We start from the raw sequence: 19,791 nt of genomic DNA, 5'->3' as shown, positions 1-19,791 counted from the left end.
TTGCAAAGTAACAGCTGCATGCTGTAAATCACCAGTGTCCAAAGGGATGATAAACAATACAACATCTGGATTATTAGGTTGGAATCTGCTGTGAAAACTCATTTCAATTTTGGCATCGCTCATAACTTTAGCAATAACAAACATTTATTGCTGGTATTTGAAATAATGTAAGGCATTTACAGATCTGTATGAAAAGATGCATTCATACAAAAACAATCCAAATTGTAGAATACTGAAGTGTTGTTTCCTTCTCAGCAGTCAAAATTATTGAAATCATTTGGGTAACAGAAAAAGCTTAGGAATAAAACAAAAGCCTGATAAGGATAAAAATCTTGTATCTTTTCTATCAAAGATGAATTAGCAAATGGAAATTATTTTTTGTGGTTTATTTTTGAATTATATTGGTAACTACTGATTCCAATCTTCAATGTTCAAGTTCAAAGTACATTTATTATCAAAGAATGTACAAATTATACGGCCTTGACATTAGTTTGCTTACAGGCAGCCACAAAGCAAGAAACCTGAAAGAACCCTATTTAAAAAAAATACAATATAGACCAACACCTGATGTGCAGAGAAAGGGAAAAAAAACAACACAGGTCATGCAAACAATTGAAGTGAGCAACAACATTCTGAACCAGATTGAGTCCTTTGATCTGATCCTGGAGCAGCCTGGAGTAGGCCCAAATCCTCGGTATCAGTCCATCACGTTAGCAGGCACAGAACACAGCAACTGGGGGCAGTCTTTATAGCCTCAGCACCATGGAGAGAAGAGTGAATACCACGGGTGAGCGAGCAATATCAGCTCTCATCTCCAATCCCAGCTTTCCAGTATATCTGGGCCGGCATTGAAATTGTCCAAACAGCGTATCATACCTTGCACTAGGACACGGTCACGACTGGAGGGAAAGTCTCCAGTTCGAGAAAACACCACCCAGCAACTTGCTCCAACCCAAAGTCAATCTCAACTTCCCCAAATGGGCTTGACATTCGGAATGATCCAACCTCGCACCCAGGCCAATTGTAGAGAATTACAACACCTCTGCCTTGACTTCTGCTCTTAAAATCTTTAACAAAATTATTAATTTTATTTAGAAGGTGATCAGAATTATATGATTACATAACCCTCATCCAAAACTTCCTCACTGTTTACTGCTCAGTTAGATTTCTTTTTCACTGGCCCTTGCCAACTAGAACTTTTCTATCAACATGACAGCAATGTCTGAAGTCATCATATGACTTCCACAAATATGTTAAACCCAAGTGTTTCTTCAGATGCTGGGAATCCTGAGGAACACAGACAAAATGTTGGAGGAGCTCAGCAAGTCAGGCAGCAGCTATGGAGGGGAATAAACTTTTGAAGGATTGTGGCTTGAAACATCAGCTGTTTCAAGCCTAAGGGCACCTGCATGGGGCCCAGTTATGCCTGCCTTTTTGTTGGCTACCTAGCACAGATTCCAAGCCTTCCCTGTAAAGTTCCCCAACTGTTCCTGCGCTACATTGATGACTGCATTTGTGCTGCTTCATGCACCCATACTGAGCTCATCGGTTTCATTGACTTTGTCACCAACATCCACCTTGCCCTTAAGTTCATTTCGTCCATTTCTAACACATCTCTCCCTTTTTGCAATCTCCCTCTCTGCATCTCTGGAGATAAACTGTTGATCAACTTCTTTAAAAAGCCTTCTTATTACCACGGTTATCTTGACTAAACCTCTTTCCAATCTGTCTTCTGTAAAAATGCTATTGGCTTTTCTCAGTTCCTTCATCTCTGCTGTATCTGTTCCCAGAGGCTTTCCATTCCACGATATCAGAGATGTCGTTCTTCTTCAAAGATTAGGATTTCCCTTCCTCCACTATTGATGCTGCCCCCACCCGCACCTCCTCCTTTTCCCAGACAACCATGCTCACCCCATTTTCCCATTGCCTTAACAGAGATAGAGTTCCTCTTGCCCTTACCTACCACCCATGAGCCTTTGCACCCAACACATCATTTTCCACAACTGCTTCATCTTCAACAGGATCCTAGCACCAAAAACATGTCTACTTCCCTCCCCCAACACTCCACTATCTGCAGGGGATTGCTCCCTCCATGATTCCCTTTTCCATTCGTCCCTACCCACTAATCTCTCTCCCGGCACATATCCCTGCAAGCGACAGAAATGCTACATCTGCCCGTGCACTTCCTTCCTCATCTCCATTCAGGGCCCCTAACAGTTCTTCCGGGTGAGGCAACACCTCACCTGCAATTCTATTGGGGTTGCTTATTATATCTGGTGCTCCTGATGTAGCCTTCTCTGCATAAGACCATAAGATATAGGAGCAGAATTAGACTATTTGGCCCTTTGAGTATGTTCCATCATTTCACCATGGCTGATCCATTTTCCTTCCCAGCCCTAATCTCTTGCTGTTGCCCTGTATCTCTTCCTGGCCTGACAATATCCTACATGTCAAATGTCTCTACTCTTCCATCTAGGTAGCCTCCAACCTGATGGATAAACATCGATTTCTATGTCCAGTTTTTTGTTCCCTTCACTCTCCCTCTTCTTTTATTCCCTTCTCTGGCGTCTTTTCTTCTCACCTACCTAAGACCTCCTCAAGGTGACCCTTCTTCTTCCTTTTCACTCATAGTCCATTCTCCTCTCCTATCAGATTCCTTCTTCTCCAGCCCTTTACCTTTCCCACTCACCTGGCATCACCTATCACCTCCTAGCTAGTCCTCTTTCCCATCCCATCTTTTTATTCTGGCATCTTCCCCAATCCTCTCTAGTCTTGAAGAAGGGGTTCAGCCTAAAATGTTGACTGTTTGTTCATTTCCTTTTTTTTGTAATTTATTTTTTATTGAAGTTCATCATCAAACAAACATTTCCACATTTATGAATAACAAGCAGGCATCCTTGACAATACTATTAACCTTCCTGAAATCGTGGATTATGAAGATAGACTGGATGGAAGGAAGTGACAAGCCTGTAATGGACTGTGCCGTGCACTAAATTAATGATCTTCATCAGCCCTGCCATCAGATTTTACCTCAAACGGATCTCCACTTCCATCCATCAATAACAGAACAGCAACTTAGTCATCTTAGTCCATCTGCTACAGAAATCACCAAATGCCTACCTGTCAGCTCGGGACTCAACTATTTTATATCTTCCTGGGCAACTTCCCATCCATAACCTTCCAGAAACTAATAGATTCACAACCCTACTGTCAGCATCTTATCCCACACAGGTTTCAGCACATTCGTAATCAATGATTTCCACTAAATTTAAAGTAACAATTCCCTAAAATTTAAATCTTCCTGTCTCCAAATTTTCGGCTACTACTATGCTCCCCTGATGAATATGACCTTTCGTACTCCCCTCACTGCTTGTCATAAAGATATTCAGCTGGAAGCAAGATGGTATTTTTAGGAAAGTGGGTTGAATCTTTATCAGCAAGTAATATTGCTGCCAAGATCTGAGACAGAAAATTTTGTTGCAAACCCACTGCATCTCTGCATCATTTCATCATTTCATTCGATAGACGTATGTAAGAGGCAACTTCTTAAAACTACAATTTTAAGCTTTTTTTAAATGTATAATAATGCTATCATCTGAATTGTAGTATTTTCATGATCTTTCTTCTTGATATGGGGAAATGTTTAGTAACTTTATAACTGGCTTATGCATTTCAAAATTCAACATTACTCTTCACATGTACATTGAAACATGCAGTGAAGTGTGTCGTTTGTGTTAACAACTAACACACTCGAGGGTGTGTTGCCACACATTCTGGAGCCAACATAGCATGCACACAATACTTGTCAGAACAACACATAACACAACAAACAACAACAGCAAAATCAATCCCTGTTCCTCCCTCCCACTCATTCATACACATAGTCCTTTAACCACAGGATGTGCCTCCAGCATTTGGTTAGGACAATACTGCATCAGGATAAATCTATTACTAACCACTAACAGCATGTACCCACCAGTGCTTTAGTATTGCGAAGAAAATAATGGACAGATATTTCCTTCAAATCAAAGAATCTGCAGAACTTATGACATACATAATTGTACGTAGATTTTTAAAGATTTTCATTATTGAACTATTGATTAAGGCCTAATATATGACAGCTTTGCATGGCCTGTGAAAAATGTTATAACCTGTGTGAAATGACAACAGGCACAATAAAAGCTTCATAATTAATATCAAATTAAGCTTCCTCTGTGAATACATTCTAATATTTCTGACATACATTTCAATTTGTCATATCATAGTAGAGGAAGTGTTGCATGCTAAAGGGACAGATATAGGTGGGAACAATCATTTTGGTCTATACCTCACTAATCTTCTAACTTTCAGTTGTGACGGAGGCCTTGAGAAAATAGGCAATACACACTTTTTAGAGGTGGAAATATTTTGTGTCATTCTTCTTTCTTGAGGCCAAGTTTCAAAAATAATTGAACAAGCTTAAGAGGTGTGATAGTACAAGGAGATTGGGGGAGGGCCATTGTTGGTGAGACTGAGGGGAGGAACTGGAGTAAAAAGCATTTGGGTAAAGGGGAGGAATGTAGTCAACGTTCTGGATATTGTTGTTGACAGATGGAGGAGAAGTTAGAACAGGTAGTAAAGGGAAAGGAGCTGAATGAGCTCAGCAGATTGTTCAAAACTGCAGGAAGCTTTGTGGGGTGGTAGTTGTGGAAATCAGCACTGTTGAATGGGATTGGTCAGTCTGCATGGGTATTGAGGAGGGCAGAATAGGTTCATTTTAGTGTGGAAGGAGGGTATGACAAGAGAGAACTATGGTTCTTTTGCCTCAGAGGTTAGCACTATGGTTTCTACCGGGAGCCCAAAGGTGACACACTGAGGAACTGTGGACAAATTTTTCTCACAGTGCCAAAGAATCATCTCTGCAGGCAGCAACATTAAGCTATGCACCCCCAACAACAAAATCACATAGAAGTTGCAAGTGTGGTTGATGAGAGGAAATGATCATTCAACTATTAGAGTGACAGAAAAATGTTTAAGCTGTTGTTACTATCTAGATTGCATAATACTGAAAGTAAAAGCATTATGCACTTGAATTTCCACGAAATATTATTCTACTGTGAATAAAATGACAGTGCATCCATTTGGTGGTGCTTTAAGTCTCCCTGTGTTTAAGCTTTATGGTTTTAATAGTGATAATGGATTGCTCTATAAATCTGCGAGGTCAGCTCTGCATTGAAGACTGTGGCTTTGAAATCATAACCTCTAGCAAGTGCTCTGCCAAAGGCACTGTTGTCTTTCGGCATTCCTGACAACAACTCAGCACTGTACCGATAGTCATTTTGCTTCAAGCTCCCATCTGTCACAGAGTTTTAACACATTTGTGAACAATTGCATTCAGGTTAAATAAGTTTTTGGTTAAGAGAAAGGAACACGTCTGAATCCTCTTATATCTTTGCATGTTGCTGAAGGAATAGACATTAAAAATGAAAGCAGCAAGCCTTTTTTTAAAAAGATCTGCTGCAATGATGAAAATGCTGTATTTCTTTTGTGTTGGCAATTAATACAGAATTGATGGAACTCTTTAAGATTTAAAGTTTATTGTGGTAACATTTATTTCCTTAGATAGATTATTAGTTTGGATTGACCATGTCTATTCCAGTTTTAATAATATGCATCATTTGACTTTCACAATCTAGTGTCCTGAAGGTATTGCATTCTCATTGGAATGTAGAACATGCCCATTGGACAAGGTCCACTACTTCACCCATTATTCATGTCATCGCTTTGACAGTAAGTGTCAGACTGAGCTGGCATGACACTTAAACCCAATCCAGTCCTCATTAATATCTTCCTGTGCTTTGTCAGCATAGTTCTCAGATGGTGATGTGGAGGCGTACAGGAGTGAAATAGATTGGCTGGTCGAGTGGTTTCACAATAACAACCTTACACTCATCTTCGGCAACACCAAAGAATGGATTGTGGACTTCAGGCAGGGAAGTCAGGAGAACACACATCAATCCTCATTGAAAGGGTGACCAGTTTCAAGCTCCTGGGCACCAAAATATCAAAATCTCTGTGTACGACATTTGATGCAATTACACCAAAGGCATGCCAGTGGCTATACTTCATTCAGAGTTTGAGATTCAGAGTCATCGAAGACGATAGCCATTTGGTGCCAGAGGGGGTGGTTTGAATATCTCAGAGACTGTTGATTTCCTGGGATTTTCTATGAAGATGATTGTATGCAATAGTAAAATCCCAGTAAATCAACAGTCTCTGAGATATTCAAACCACCCCTTCTGGCACCAAATAGCTTTTCCCAGTCAAAGTCACTTAGATCACATTTTTTCCAATTTTGATGTTTGCTTTAAATGACAATTGCACATCTTGACCACATCTGCATGTTTTTATGCATTGAGTTACTGCTACATGATTGACTGATTAGATACTTGCGTTAATGAGCAGGTGTACAGGTGTACCTAATAAAGTGGCCATTGAGTGCATGTCATGTTAGAAAACTCAATGAGACAAAAGGGAAAATCAGCATACCCAGAAGTTTGTTGTATTTGACCTGGTGTTCCAGTAATTTCTGAAATTTATTGGATCAGCCATGTAATAGAGTGAGCTCCAGGGCTAATATTGGTAAAGTCCACTTGCTACAAAACCTGAGGTGAGATCTCGATGAGTCTAGTTGTTCCCTACAGCCTAGAAGCTTCGAGGATCCACAAATGCAACATGTCACAGGTACAACCACAGATTATCAAATGAGGGATGGGGAATTACTGAGAAAAAGGTAGAAAATAACAGAAATGTAGTGAGAGAATATACATAAATTAGGAAGGTCTATTGGGAACTCAACATCTTACAAACTGCTTAGAAAAACCCTCAGCATGCCTTCCCTGCTCCTCTGAATGATGAAGGTAGGTCACTTTCCTGACTGCCTCCTCCTTCTCCTACACTCAGGTTTGCCTCATGACTTTAAGTTCTGAAGCTCCTTGGTGTTATTCCTCTGGCAATTACTGCTGTGAATATTTTGTTGGATCTTGCACCATGCAACACAAAACAATGAAATGTTGTACTCTATTTACCTTGACTTATATGCAGAAGGAAGTTGTATCCTGATCTAAGCTATGGAATTTTCTAGCACTATCTTATTACTTGCATGACTTTCTTGACTCCACTTCAAAGGGCATTTAAAGTTCAAGTGCACTGTTGTGGAACTGGAGTCTATTTTGTTCAGGCTGTGAAGGACATCTCCCTTTTATTGCCACTGACATGTGTACATCCATGAACCACACAGATATTGACAACAACCAAGTAGTTTCAGGTCACTTTTTCTGAGAAGACCTTTAAACTAATTGAATCTGAGTTCCTTAGTACCATAATGACAATTCATGGGCTTGGATCATCAATGAAGGCTTTTGCTACTCTTTCTAGTGGCCTACAGGTAATATTCATAGAATCATACAGCACCACAGCATAGAAAAGGGTTGCTTGGCCAATCTAGTACATGATGGCCTGCTTTTCTGCCTACCCCAACTTCCTGTAATCAGGCCTCCATGCCCCTCTCATCCATTCAACTATCCAAAGTGCCTTTAAATGTTACAATTGAACTCACATCTATTACTTCCATGTGAAGCTCGTTCCACACTTGCATTTCTCTCTGAGTGAAGACATTCCCCTGAGAATGCTTCACCTATCACCTTTCATACTAATCCTATCACCTCTAGTTTTAGTCTCATCAACCTGAAAGGAAAAAAAGCCTACATGAATTTGCCTACTTGTACCCCTTATAAAGTTGTATAACTTTATAATATCTCCCCTCATTCTCCTGTGGTCCAGGAAATAAATTTATAACCTATTCAGTCTTTCCCTGTACCTCAGATCCTACATTTTCTCTACATTCTTTCAAACTCACTGATATCCTTCTTTCAGGCAGATGCCTAGAACTGCACATGCCATTTCAAATTTGGCCTCGCCAATGTCTGTACAACTTCATTGTAGAGTTTGTACCCGGTAGGGACTCCATTTCAGTCAGTGCCAACTAAGCTTCTGCATCCATTCGATTAATCAGCTTTAATTTCTGTCTACAGTACATGACATTTTTGTACCAAAACAAAGGTTTTGGCTATTTGAAGTCAAACAAGATTTTAGTAGAATGCTGCCCTATACCATGAAGTTCAGGCCTTACTAATGGAGAAATATTTGGCCACAATTTCTAAAGGTAATAATAGATTGTCACTCACTATCAAGTACAAATAAGACCTTCATTAATTAATATTCTGGTAAGTTAGGTTGTTGCAAATTTTATGAGACTATTTGTCAGTTTGAGAGTATATTTTCCTAATAGAGTTAAATTAGGCTAATCTTTTAAACTAATTAGATGATATCTGTTAAAAGAAGTGCATGCTCAGAAACAGCATCTCCCGATAATGTTTTACAAATTAATTGCTATTTTGTGTTCTTGACAACTTACTATAAGAAAGATGTTATCTGTTGGCATCCAAAGAGTCTAATTTGGTAAACGCTGGTTATCTGAAATAAAAACAAAAATTGTAAAAAATGCTAAACAAGTTGGACATTACCTATGAAGACAGGAAGAGAGTTGATGTTGACTTCCATCTTCACAGCAGTATGGTAAACTGCTGAAGCTGTCTTTAAGTCTTTTATAGAATCTGATTTGAACTCCACTCAACTGATGACCAAAAAATCATTATCAGATGAGACAGCTCAGTTAGATTAGTGCACACCTGTTGGAAGAGAACAAGAAATATACGAGAAATGGAAAAGGGAAAAGCCATTTAGGTCCATGAGGCAGCTTTTTTATTCAATAAACATATGGCTGATTTTGTTTCCAAGTGAATCTCTCAACTGCCTGTCAACCTCAGTCTTGACTGCTCAGAAAAAAAAAACACAACCCTGAAATTCCAAAGTGCATTTTTCATCCTGTCAGTAGTAAAATAGGCAGCCTCTTATCTTAAAGCCACTCTAGCAGTTCTAGATTTTCTCTGTCTTCTAGAAGAAAATCTGTGCTCAGTATCTGTAAAATTCAAACTTTCTCAGATGAACATCCAAGAATAATTTGCCGCCGAATTTCTGTTTTATTTCAGTGATGCATAATTTTTTTCTAGGGATGATCAGATTGACAATCTAAATGGCTTTGTAAAATACATTTAATCTTAATCAAATTTACACAGCCATTAACTGATGATTCTAATTTGATATATGAAGACATAAGACCATAAGACATAGGTGCAAAATCAGACCATTCAGCCCACCAAGTCTGCTCCACCATTACATTCTGGCTGACCCATTACCTGCTCAACCCCATTCTCTTGCCTCCTCCCCGTAATCTTTGACGCACTGACTAATCAAGAACCTATCAAAATCCACTTTAAGTATACGCAATGACTTGGCCTCCACAGCTGTCTGTGGCATTGAATTCCACAGATACACCACCCTTTGGCTGAAGTATTTCCTCCTTATCTCCGTTCTAAATGAACATCCCTCTATTCTGAGGCTCTGCCTTCTGGACCTAGACTCACCTACTATAGGAAACAACCTCTGCACATCCACACTATCCAGGCCTTTCAATATTTGATGTTTCAATGAGTTCTACCTTCATTCTTTTAAACTCCAGCGAGTTCAGGCCCTAAGTAATCAAATACTCCTCATACATTAACTCTTTCTTTTCTGTAATCATTCTTGTAAACTTTTTCTGGACCTTCTCTAAAGAAAGCACAGCTTTTCTTAGATAAAGGGCCCAAAACTGATCACAGTACTCCAAGTGCAGTCTGACCATCACCTCATAAAGCCTCACCATTACATTCTTGCTTTTATATTCTAGTCCTCTGAAAATACATGTTAACATTGCACTGGCCTTCCTTACCATTGATTCAGCCTGCAAATTAATCTTTAGGGAATACTGCATGAGGACTTCCAAGTCTCTTTGCACCTCTGATTTTTGAATTTTCTCCCTCTTTAGCTTCTGCTAAAGTGCATGACCATACACTTCCCTACATTATATTCCATCGGCCACTTCTTTGCCCATTCTCCTAACGTACCTAGATTCTTTCATGCACTCCCTGCTTCCACAACAGCATCTGCCCCTCCACTTATCTTTGTATCATCTGCAAACTTGGACACAAAATCATCAATTCCATCTTCCAATTATTGACATGTCAGGTGAAAAGAAGCAACTCCTGCAGAACACCACTAGTGACCGGCAGCAAACTGGAAAATGCCCCCTTTATTCCCACTCTTTGCCTCCTGCCAAAGAGCCAATTTTGTATTGATACAAGTAACTTTCCTGCAATGCCATAGGTTCTTGCCTTGTTAAGTAGTCTCAAGTGTGGCACCTTGTCAACGGCCTTCTGAAAATCTAAGTAAATGACATCCATTAGCTCTCCTTTTTATATCCTGCCTGTTATTTCCTCAATGAATTCCAACAGATTTGTCAGGTAAGGTCTCCTCATAAAGAAAGCGTACTTGCCAATTTTGAACTGCACAACAAGATTATCTACCTTATTCTATCTATTGGTGCATTCAAACATAAGACCTTCCATCCTATATGCATTGCGCTTTTCAATATTGCCTCCATGTTACACTTCAACTCATCCTGATTTCAATTTTGCCCTATCATCTTCCTTACAGTCTCACTAGACATTGCATCTAAATGTACTTGTATACCAATTGTCCCATCCTCCTTCCAAATTAGTTTAAACTCTCCCCATCAGCTCTAGGAAACCTGCCTACAAGGATATTGGTCTCCTTGGGTTAAGGTGTAACCCATCCTTTTTGAACATGTCATATCTTCTTCAGAAGAGATTGCAGTAATCCATAAATCTAAAACCATGCACTAGTTCCTCAGCCCTAGTTCATTTGTACCAACATCCTATACTGCCCTGTCTAGCATCACTGGGACTAATCCAGCGATGATTATTTTGGAGGTCCTGTTGTTCAACCTCTTCCCTAACTCCCTATACTCACTGTACAGGGCCCCTTTCACCCTTTTCTACCTATGTCATTGGTGCCAACATGCCCCATGACCTTTGGCTGCTCACCTTCCTTCTTAAGAATATTCTGCAGCCTCTCTGGGACATAAGAACAGGAGGTTACTCGGTTTAGTTTCTGCTTAGATTGCTACGAACCAACAGGAGATTAAAATTAATTTCCTTTGAAATGCAATGAGTTATGTTTGGAGTTTTAATGTTTTTGACAGTATTACCAACCAAGATAATTTTATGTCATCCACTTGCTTATTGCATGAAAGGGTGCAAAAATTTGCAGGGCCAAAGAAGTTGAATTTTACCTCCATAGAGCAAAAATTGAAATAGGTTTGAAATTTATAACATATTTAAATAAGTTAAATAGGGAGAAATTGCAGTATTAGCAGATGTTTCATGGACCCAGGCCACAGATCCAGAATGACATGAAATTGATAAAGGAGATTTCAGGAAAAGAGAAATACTTAGAGAAATGTTATGATCTGGAACTCACTATCTGAAATGAAGATGGATATAGTTTGTACTTTCAGAGGGAATTGGCTTTGGAGAAAGTAATTTGTTGAACTGCAGGATAAGAATAGGAGTCATACTCATAGTGCTGTTCTGCAAGGGGTGGTATGGACTCAATAAGCCACATTGTATACCATGATAATTCATGATAATTCTATGATTCTGTTGTAAATGAAACAGCTGTACAACATCCAGAAAAGAATGCAAGAGGCTCCATCTAAATGCAAGTTTTGAATATCTTTTTTTCTTCAGACTGAACCTAACCCAAGGAAGAATTTGAGAGATATTGTTGTTACGTTCACATTCACCTGAATTAAACCAATTAAAGCTAAGCTGCTAAACTGTTAAACATGCCATTCAGAATGCTATTTGATTTGAAATAATGCCAGTCTTCAACAAAGGAGCAGTACTACAGCTGCTACAAAATTCATTTGACAGCAGTAAGTTTTTGTTCAATTTTTGTTGTACTAAAGTTCAAAGTTCCATGTAAATTTATTGCCAAAGTACATTTACGTCACCATACACAACCCTGAGATTCATCATCTTGTGGGCTTTCACTGTAAATAAAGAAACGCAATACAATCAATGAAAGACAGTCCGCAATAGGCTGGACAACAAACAATGAGCAAAAGACAACAAACAGTGCAAATAAATATGAGATAAAAAAATAATAATAAATAAATAAACAATAAATATCAAGAAAATGAGTTGTAGAGTCCTTGAAACTGAGTCCATAGGCTATGAGAACAGTTCAGTGATGTGGTAAGTAAAGTTGAGTGAAGCTGTCCCCTCTGGTTCGAGACCCTGATGGTTCTGAGATAGTACTGTTCCTGAAGCTGGTGGTGTGGCTCCTGAGGCTCTTGTACCTTCTTCCTGACAGCAGCAGAGAGAAGAGTGCATGACCTGTTCTTGATGGTGGATGCTGCTGTCCTGCAACAGCACTCCATATAGATATGTTCAATGGTAGAGAGGGATTTAACCTGGAGTTCAAACCGGAGCAGTGTGAGGTGGTACACTTTGGAAGGACAAACTCCAAGGCAGAGTACAAAGTAAATGGCAGGATACTTGGTAGTGTGGAGGAGCAGAGGGATCTGGGGGTACATGTCCACAGATCCCTGAAAGTTGCCTCACAGGTGGATAGGGTAGTTAAGAAAGCATTCATAAGTCGAGGGATAGAGTTTAAGAGTCGCGTTGTAATGATGCAGCTCTATAAAACTCTGGTTAGGCCACACTTGGGTACTGTGTCCATTTCTGGTTGCCTCACTATAGGAAGGATGTGGAAGCATTGGAAAGGGTACAGAGGAGATTTACCAGGATGCTGCCTGGTTTAGAAAGTATACATTATTATCAGAGATTAAGGGAGCTAGGGCTTTACTCTTTGGAGAGAAAGAGGATGAGAGGAGTCATGATAAAGGTATACAAGATAATAAGAGGAATAGATAGAGTGGATAACCAGTGCCTCTTGGGCACCACTGCTCAGTACAAGAGGACATGGCTTTAAGGTAAGGGGTGGGAAGTTCAAGGGGGATATTAGAGGAAGGTTTTTTACTCAGAGAGTGGTTGGTGCGTGGAATGCACTGCCTGAGTCAGTGGTGGGGGCAGATACACTCGCGAAGTTTAAGAGACTACTAGACAGGTATATGGAGGAATTTAAGGTAAGGGGTTATATGGGAGGCAGGGTTTGAGGGTTGGCACAATATTGCGGGCCAAAGGGCCTGTAATGTGTAGTACTATTCTATGTTCTATTTACCTGTGATGGACTGGGTTGTTTCCACCTCTTTTTGTAGGCTTTTCCATTCAAGAGAATTAGTGTTTCCATACCAGACCATAATGCAACCAATCAATCCTCCACACATCTACAGAAGATTGTCAATGTTTTAGATGACATGCCAAATCTTTGTAAATGTCTAAGAAAGTAAAGGTGCTGCCATGCTTTCTTTCTGATTGCACTTACATGCTGGATCTAGGACACATCCTCTGAAATTATGATACTGAGAAATTTGAAGTTGCTCCTCTCCATCTCTGATTCCCTGATGAGGCGTAGCTCACGGACCTCCAATTTCCACCACCTGAAGTCAATAATCAGCTCTTCGCTTTTGCTGATACTGAGTGAGAGGCTGCCGTGTGCGGATGTTCAGAAATAAAAAAAAGGAAGGTTAAAGATATTAGCAATGATGATAGAGTCATCAGAACAGACACAACCTTGGAAAATGGAAGTGATGACTCAGGCTGGGAAATTGAGTTGACAAAGATGACTGATGAAGGTAAGTTAGTGGATGTTCTATACATGAACTTCAGTAAATCATTAAGTAATTCACTCAGGATAGGCTGATCAAGAAGATTAAGATTTATGGGATCCAAGGAGATCTGATTTAGTCACGGAAAACAAAAGATAGTTTTGGAGAGGTATAATAACGGCTAAAGGTTTGTGGCCAGTGATGTCCTTCAGGACTCAGTTCTGGTATAATTTTTTAAATTGTAATATATGTGTAATTGGCATGTACAAACATGTAAGTGGACCGAGCAGTAAATTTGCAGATGACACATAATTTGGATTTGCAGATTATGATGAATGTTGTGAAAGAATATATCAAGATATAGATCAGCTGGAAATGTCGGCATAGACATGGCAGATGGAGTTCAAACTGGACAAATGTGAATTATTGCACTTTGGGGCATTAAATTCAAGATGAAGATATATAGAAATGGCAGGAGCCTTAGTATGCAACAGACATAAGGTCTTGGAATACATGTCGATAGGGTAAATAGCACTGAATATAAAAAAAAACAGATGTTGCAAATGTATAACATTTAATTAGGCATCATTTGGAGCATTGTGTGCAGTTCTGGTCACCACACTACAGGAAAGATGCAGAAGCTTCGGAGAGTGTACTGTAGATCTCCGGATTAGAAGATATCATCTATAAGGAAATGTTGGACAATCGTGCGTTCTCTGAAGCATCAGAGGCTGAAGGGAGACCTGACAGAGGTATATACACATATAATGCTGAAAGGAATACCCAAAGTGGAAATGTCATATACTCGAAGCATATATTTAACATGAGAGAAATAAGGTATAAGGGAGATGTGTGAGGCAAGTTGGTAAGAGTGGTATATGCCTGGAAAGCACTGTCAGGAGAGATGATGGTTTTAGATGTAATAATTACTTTAAAATGGAATCATGGTCAGCACAGACATTGTGGGCCAAAGGACACACTTCTTAGCTGTACAGTTCTATGTATTATAAAATTCAGTCAAACCAGTGATAGAAATCTGACAGCTTGTGCCCATTTACAGCTTTCCAGACCCATCCTTGCTTCACTATTTTCCTAGCCTTGTTCCGTTATGTCCTTTTGTCTTTTAATCTCTCCTGCCTTCTGCAAAATCACTCACCTTCTCTTGCTCTCCATTCGCAATTCCTTCCACATTTTAAAACATATTTTATTGTTTATTCCAAACATTTCACAGTTCTTATGAAAGGTCATCAAACTGAAACAAATGTTAAAATCCATTTTGGAGGATTTGTTCTGGGAGCAGCACATAAGTGCAATTGTGAAGAAAGCACGACAGCAGCAAGAAGAGAGGGTGTCCTGGATGGTGAGGGTCCTGATACTACTTTCATATAGATGGGGTCAATAGTGCAGAACACATTACCAGTGATGGACTGGGCCGTAGCCTTATTGTTAGACCTTCCTTTCAAGGGCATTGGTGTTTTCACACCAGACTGTGATGTAGCCAGTCAATACATATCTATAGAACTTTGTCAAATTTTTAGCTGTCATGCCAAATCGCCGTACAGTCCGGAAGTATAGGTAATTTTGTTCTTTCTTCATAATTGCACTTATGTGCTACACCTGGAAATAATAATACCCAGGAATTTAAAGTTGAGAACACTCTCTACCTCTGATCCTCGGACGAGGACCGGCTCGCGGACCTCTGATTTCCTTCCCCTGAAATCTATCATCAGCTCTTTGGTCTTGCTAACATTGAGCAAGAGGTTGTTGTTATGACAACACTCAACCAGACTTTCAATTTCCCTCTTATATGCTGATTCATCACCACCTTTTATTCGGCAAATGACAGTGGTTTCATTAGCGTTATGTACAAAGTTCAAAGTTCAACTTAAAATTCATTGTCGGAGTACATACATTTCACCACATACAACTCTGATATTCTTTTACTGCCAGCATACTCAGCAAATCTATAGAACAGTAACTGTAAATAGGATCAATGAGTAACAAACTGTGCAAATGCAAAAATAAATAAATAGTAATAAATAACAAGCTAGTGAGTCCTTAAAGTGAGACCATTAGTTGTGCGAATCAGAAGTAGAATGAGTGTAGTTATCCTCTTTTGTTCAAGAAACCCCTGACAATCCTGCTTAACCCCAGCCAAATCATGGGACGATTTACGATGACCAATTAAACTACCTGGTACGCCTTTGGACTGTGGGAGGACACTGGAGCTCCAAGCAAAACCCACATATTCCATGGGGAGGATATACTGAGATCTCTTAGAGAGAGTGCTGGGATTGAACTCTGAATTCCGATGCCCCAAGCTGTAATAACATTACATTAACTTCTGTGCTGCTGTGGCTGAGAGGGGCCCTCCCAGTCAGATCCCTCCTGTACGCCTGGAACGTCGCCTCCACACCCCGGTGCCCACGGGAGGACTGCAGTGAGGAGGAGTCTGTGACCCACCTCTTTGCACACTGTCAGTTCGCAGAGAGGGTGTGGAGGAGGATGGACGGGCTAGTGTCACGGTTTATCCCCAGCAGCTGCGTAACAGAGGACTCTCTGATCTACGGGCTGTTCCCGGGGATGCACACGGAGACCAACATCCGGTGCTGCTGGCAGATCATCAACTCGGTGAAAGACGTTCTTTGGTTGGCCCGAAACTTGATGATCTACCAGCACATGGAGATGTCCGTGGGAGAATGCTGCCTACTGGCACATTCTTGGCTGCAGGAATACGTGCTCAGGGATGCATTGAAACTTGGTGCAGCCACTGCAAGGGCTCGGTGGGGAAGGACCACGGTTTAGGGTTCTTCTCCCATGGGAGTGGGAGGGGTCGGGTGGCAGGTAGTATACTCCTCGACAATGGTGTGGAAAGAGGAAACAACAGAGCGCCACATGGGTGGTTAAAAGTGTGGAAATGTAAAGCCCGTAATGGAAACATCTGTAAAGGACTGAGAGTCATTGAATGGTTTATTGTACATAATTTTATTTTTGAATAAAGTATATTTTGAAATTTTAAAAAAAGATAGTTGAGAGGTAGTAACTTTTCTTGAACCTGGTGGTGTGAGTCCTAAGGCATTTGTACCTTCTATCTGATGGCAGCAGCGAGAAAAGAGCATGGCCTGGGTGGTGAGGATCTTTTGATGATGGATTCTTCTTTTCTACAGCAACATTTCATGTAGATGTGCTAAATAGTTAGAAGGGATTTCTCCATGATGTACAGGGCAAAATCCACTATCTTTTGTTGGATCTAAGTTTACGTTTAGGGATGTAAGAAGATAGGCACTTCAAAATATATGGAGGAGCTAGATTATTCAAAGGCTTATATGCAATTACCTCCAAGAGGACCATAATCTTCTCTTAGTGTTTGGAGGCTTGCATGTCTTAATGACCGGAGAGCTATGCTGGAGTCAGGGCCTTGTGCTTTGGCTCTTGGGAGGGTCATCCATGCCAAACAGGTCAAAGGGAAGAGGCCAGACAAAGAGTGGTCTACTCGTCCTCCAAGTTTGGATGTTCAGCTCAGGGCTAACAACTCTGAATGGTCAGATAAAGCAATGAAGAATCCTTTTACATCTGTGTGAGATGGCATTCCTGAGTCTGCTCCTGGGATTTGGATAGCTGACGGTAGTGAAAACTGAGAAGAAGCTACTTGTACAATGAAGGAACCTCTGAACAACACCAAGACCAAGACTACAATTAGTTTTGCCAAGGCAAGACAGAAATAGAGGACTGTCTTTGCTGCCTTAAATATCAGTGGCCTGATAGTTAGAAAGTAGAATATACAATCAAGAGCATTTTAAAATTGATCCTAAAGAACACAGGGAGCCAGTGTATGATGTGAAAGCCAGAGAACTGTGCTCAGATTTTTTGTTTTGGTTGAGATTCTTGCTGCTGCATTTTGAACTAGGTTCAGCTGATTTATATCCTTCTTAAGTAATCCTGAAACGTCATACAGTAACACACACAGTAAATCATACAGAAGACTAATCGGCTAAAAACATAAAGTGTGTATTGATTTTTTTACACCTTGAGATATCATAAGAAATCAAAGGCTTGCAAAGTTCCTTAAATGAAAGAACGCAGTCTTCATACTGTAGTTGATATGTGATTTGAAATTTAGCTCAGTCAATAATGATGCCTAAATTCTTTACATCTGGCTCGATTTGTAAGGCCAAATAATCAAGTTTATTTCTAAGATTCTCACTTATTTATTGCTACCAATGACCAAAATTTCTGTTTTTATTTTCTTACTTAGTTTAAGTAAATTCAATCTCATCCATTCTGTAATGCTAGTAAGACACCAGACCAGAGGGTTAGAGTCTCAGAGTCATCTGGCAGAATTGGCAAGAACAGTTATTGACAAGTACATAGTTATGTTAATTCACCTTGTGCTTCAAATGAGAGCATGTAGAGTAAGAGCAACAACAGGCCAAGAATTGACCCTTGCAGCACACCAAAAACAATATCATGGATTTTGAACTCATAATCACCACACCTAACAAAGAATTTTCTTTCTGTTAGATAAGATTGAAACCAGCTTAAGGCAGCACCAGAAAGACTTACCCATTGACGAATACGGCTTTTGAGAATGCTGTGATCTATGGTATCAAATGCTGCAGTCAAATCTAAGAGAACAAGAAATAATATATTACCTACTTCAGCTATAAGCTGTAAGTCATTAACTACTTTCAGCAATGCAGTTTCTGTACTATGATTTGATCTGAAACCAGACAGATGCTTGTCTGAATAGAATTTTTATGCAAGTAATCAATTAATTGTTGAAAAATCACTTTTTCTAAAATTTTACTTAGGAAGGTCATTCTCTTTATTGATAATATCTATGTATGGAGGAATGGGTAATATAAATGAAAGAGGAAGAGCAGTAATGGGCTAGACTTTCTAATAACTGAGACTGCTCATGCTCAGATATTATTTTAAAAGAGAACCCATGATTATTCATCAAAGTTGCTGGTGAACGCAGCAGGCCAGGCAGCATCTATAGGAAGAGGCGCAGTCGACGTTTCAGGCTGAGACCCTTCGTCAGGAATTTCCAGCATCTGCAGAATTCCTGTTGTTTCCATGATTATTCATGAACTTTTGAATACTAGTTGCAGCTGAATATTCTGTGGTAGATCTCCTGATGCAAAGGCTTGCTGAGTGAACCTTTTAGCTGGGTATAAGTACTGATACAATTCAATTCATGGCCTTGCCAGTCTTTGATCACCTAAACTGAAAACCAGAAGGGACAGGATTCATAATATAATGTATGTGCCCAACTACCCTGTCTGTTCCATACTTTGCATAGTTTAATGCTAAGTTATAAAATCTTCCCTAGAGTCACTGGCAGATCAAATATCCATATGGCAGAGGAATTCCAGTTCTCAGGAAGCTACATCTATGCTGGCCAAATTGAATCCTATCTAAATGTCGGAATTACCTGATTGTTTCAACCTGAAGCAATTTGTGCTAAAGAATTATTAACATTTTCTATGAGTTACAGCATCAATGAAATAAAACAAGCCTAAACTAGAACAGTAATTTGTTTATTATTGTCACACGTGAAAAGCTTATCTTGAATACTGTTTGCATAGATCAGACCATTACAGTCTTCATTGAGATAGAACAAGGTAAAACCAACAAAAAAATGCAGAATAAAATGTTTTGACTGTTAAGTGAAGTTTAGATAGGTAAGTAGATAGGAGGGCTATGGAGTGCTATGATTATAATGCAAGTCAATGGGAGTAGGCAGTATAAATGGTTTCAGCATGGATTAGACAAAGGGCCTGTCTCGGTTCTGTACTGTTCTATGACTTTATGACTATAAAGTTGTAAACATCACTAGTAGTTTAGTGGTTAGTTTGATGCTATTACAACCTGAGTTGCTCCAGAATTGGAAGTTCAATTTCAGTGCCACTTATAAAGGGTCTGCCCATGCTCCCCAGGGAATGGTTGGATTTTCACCGGATACTCCTGTTTCCTCCCACAGTCCAAAGATATACCAGATAGATTAATTAGCTATTGCAAATTGTTCCATGATTAAAGTAAAGTAATTTAACATA

At 39.7% G+C, this 19,791-nt stretch overlaps 1 long non-coding RNA gene across 1 annotated transcript in view; it reads right to left on the bottom strand.

Annotated features, from left to right (window-relative positions):
• The window catches only part of LOC134357708 (uncharacterized), a 59,532-nt gene extending 45,952 nt beyond the window's left edge, over positions 1-13,580 (bottom strand). The window contains exons 1-2 of the long non-coding RNA XR_010020709.1: positions 13,450-13,580; positions 8,456-8,514 (exon numbers count right to left, since the gene is read on the bottom strand). This is a non-coding gene — a long non-coding RNA (uncharacterized LOC134357708). The remainder of the gene's footprint in view (positions 1-8,455; positions 8,515-13,449) is intronic.
• Between the last annotated feature and the right edge of the window lie 6,211 nt (positions 13,581-19,791).

Source organism: Mobula hypostoma, chromosome 17 (assembly GCF_963921235.1).
Source record: "Mobula hypostoma chromosome 17, sMobHyp1.1, whole genome shotgun sequence".
Classification (NCBI taxonomy): Eukaryota; Metazoa; Chordata; class Chondrichthyes; order Myliobatiformes; family Myliobatidae; genus Mobula; species Mobula hypostoma.
The sequence above is the reverse complement of the archived record's forward strand: the minus strand, read 5'-3'. Positions and strand labels throughout refer to the sequence as shown.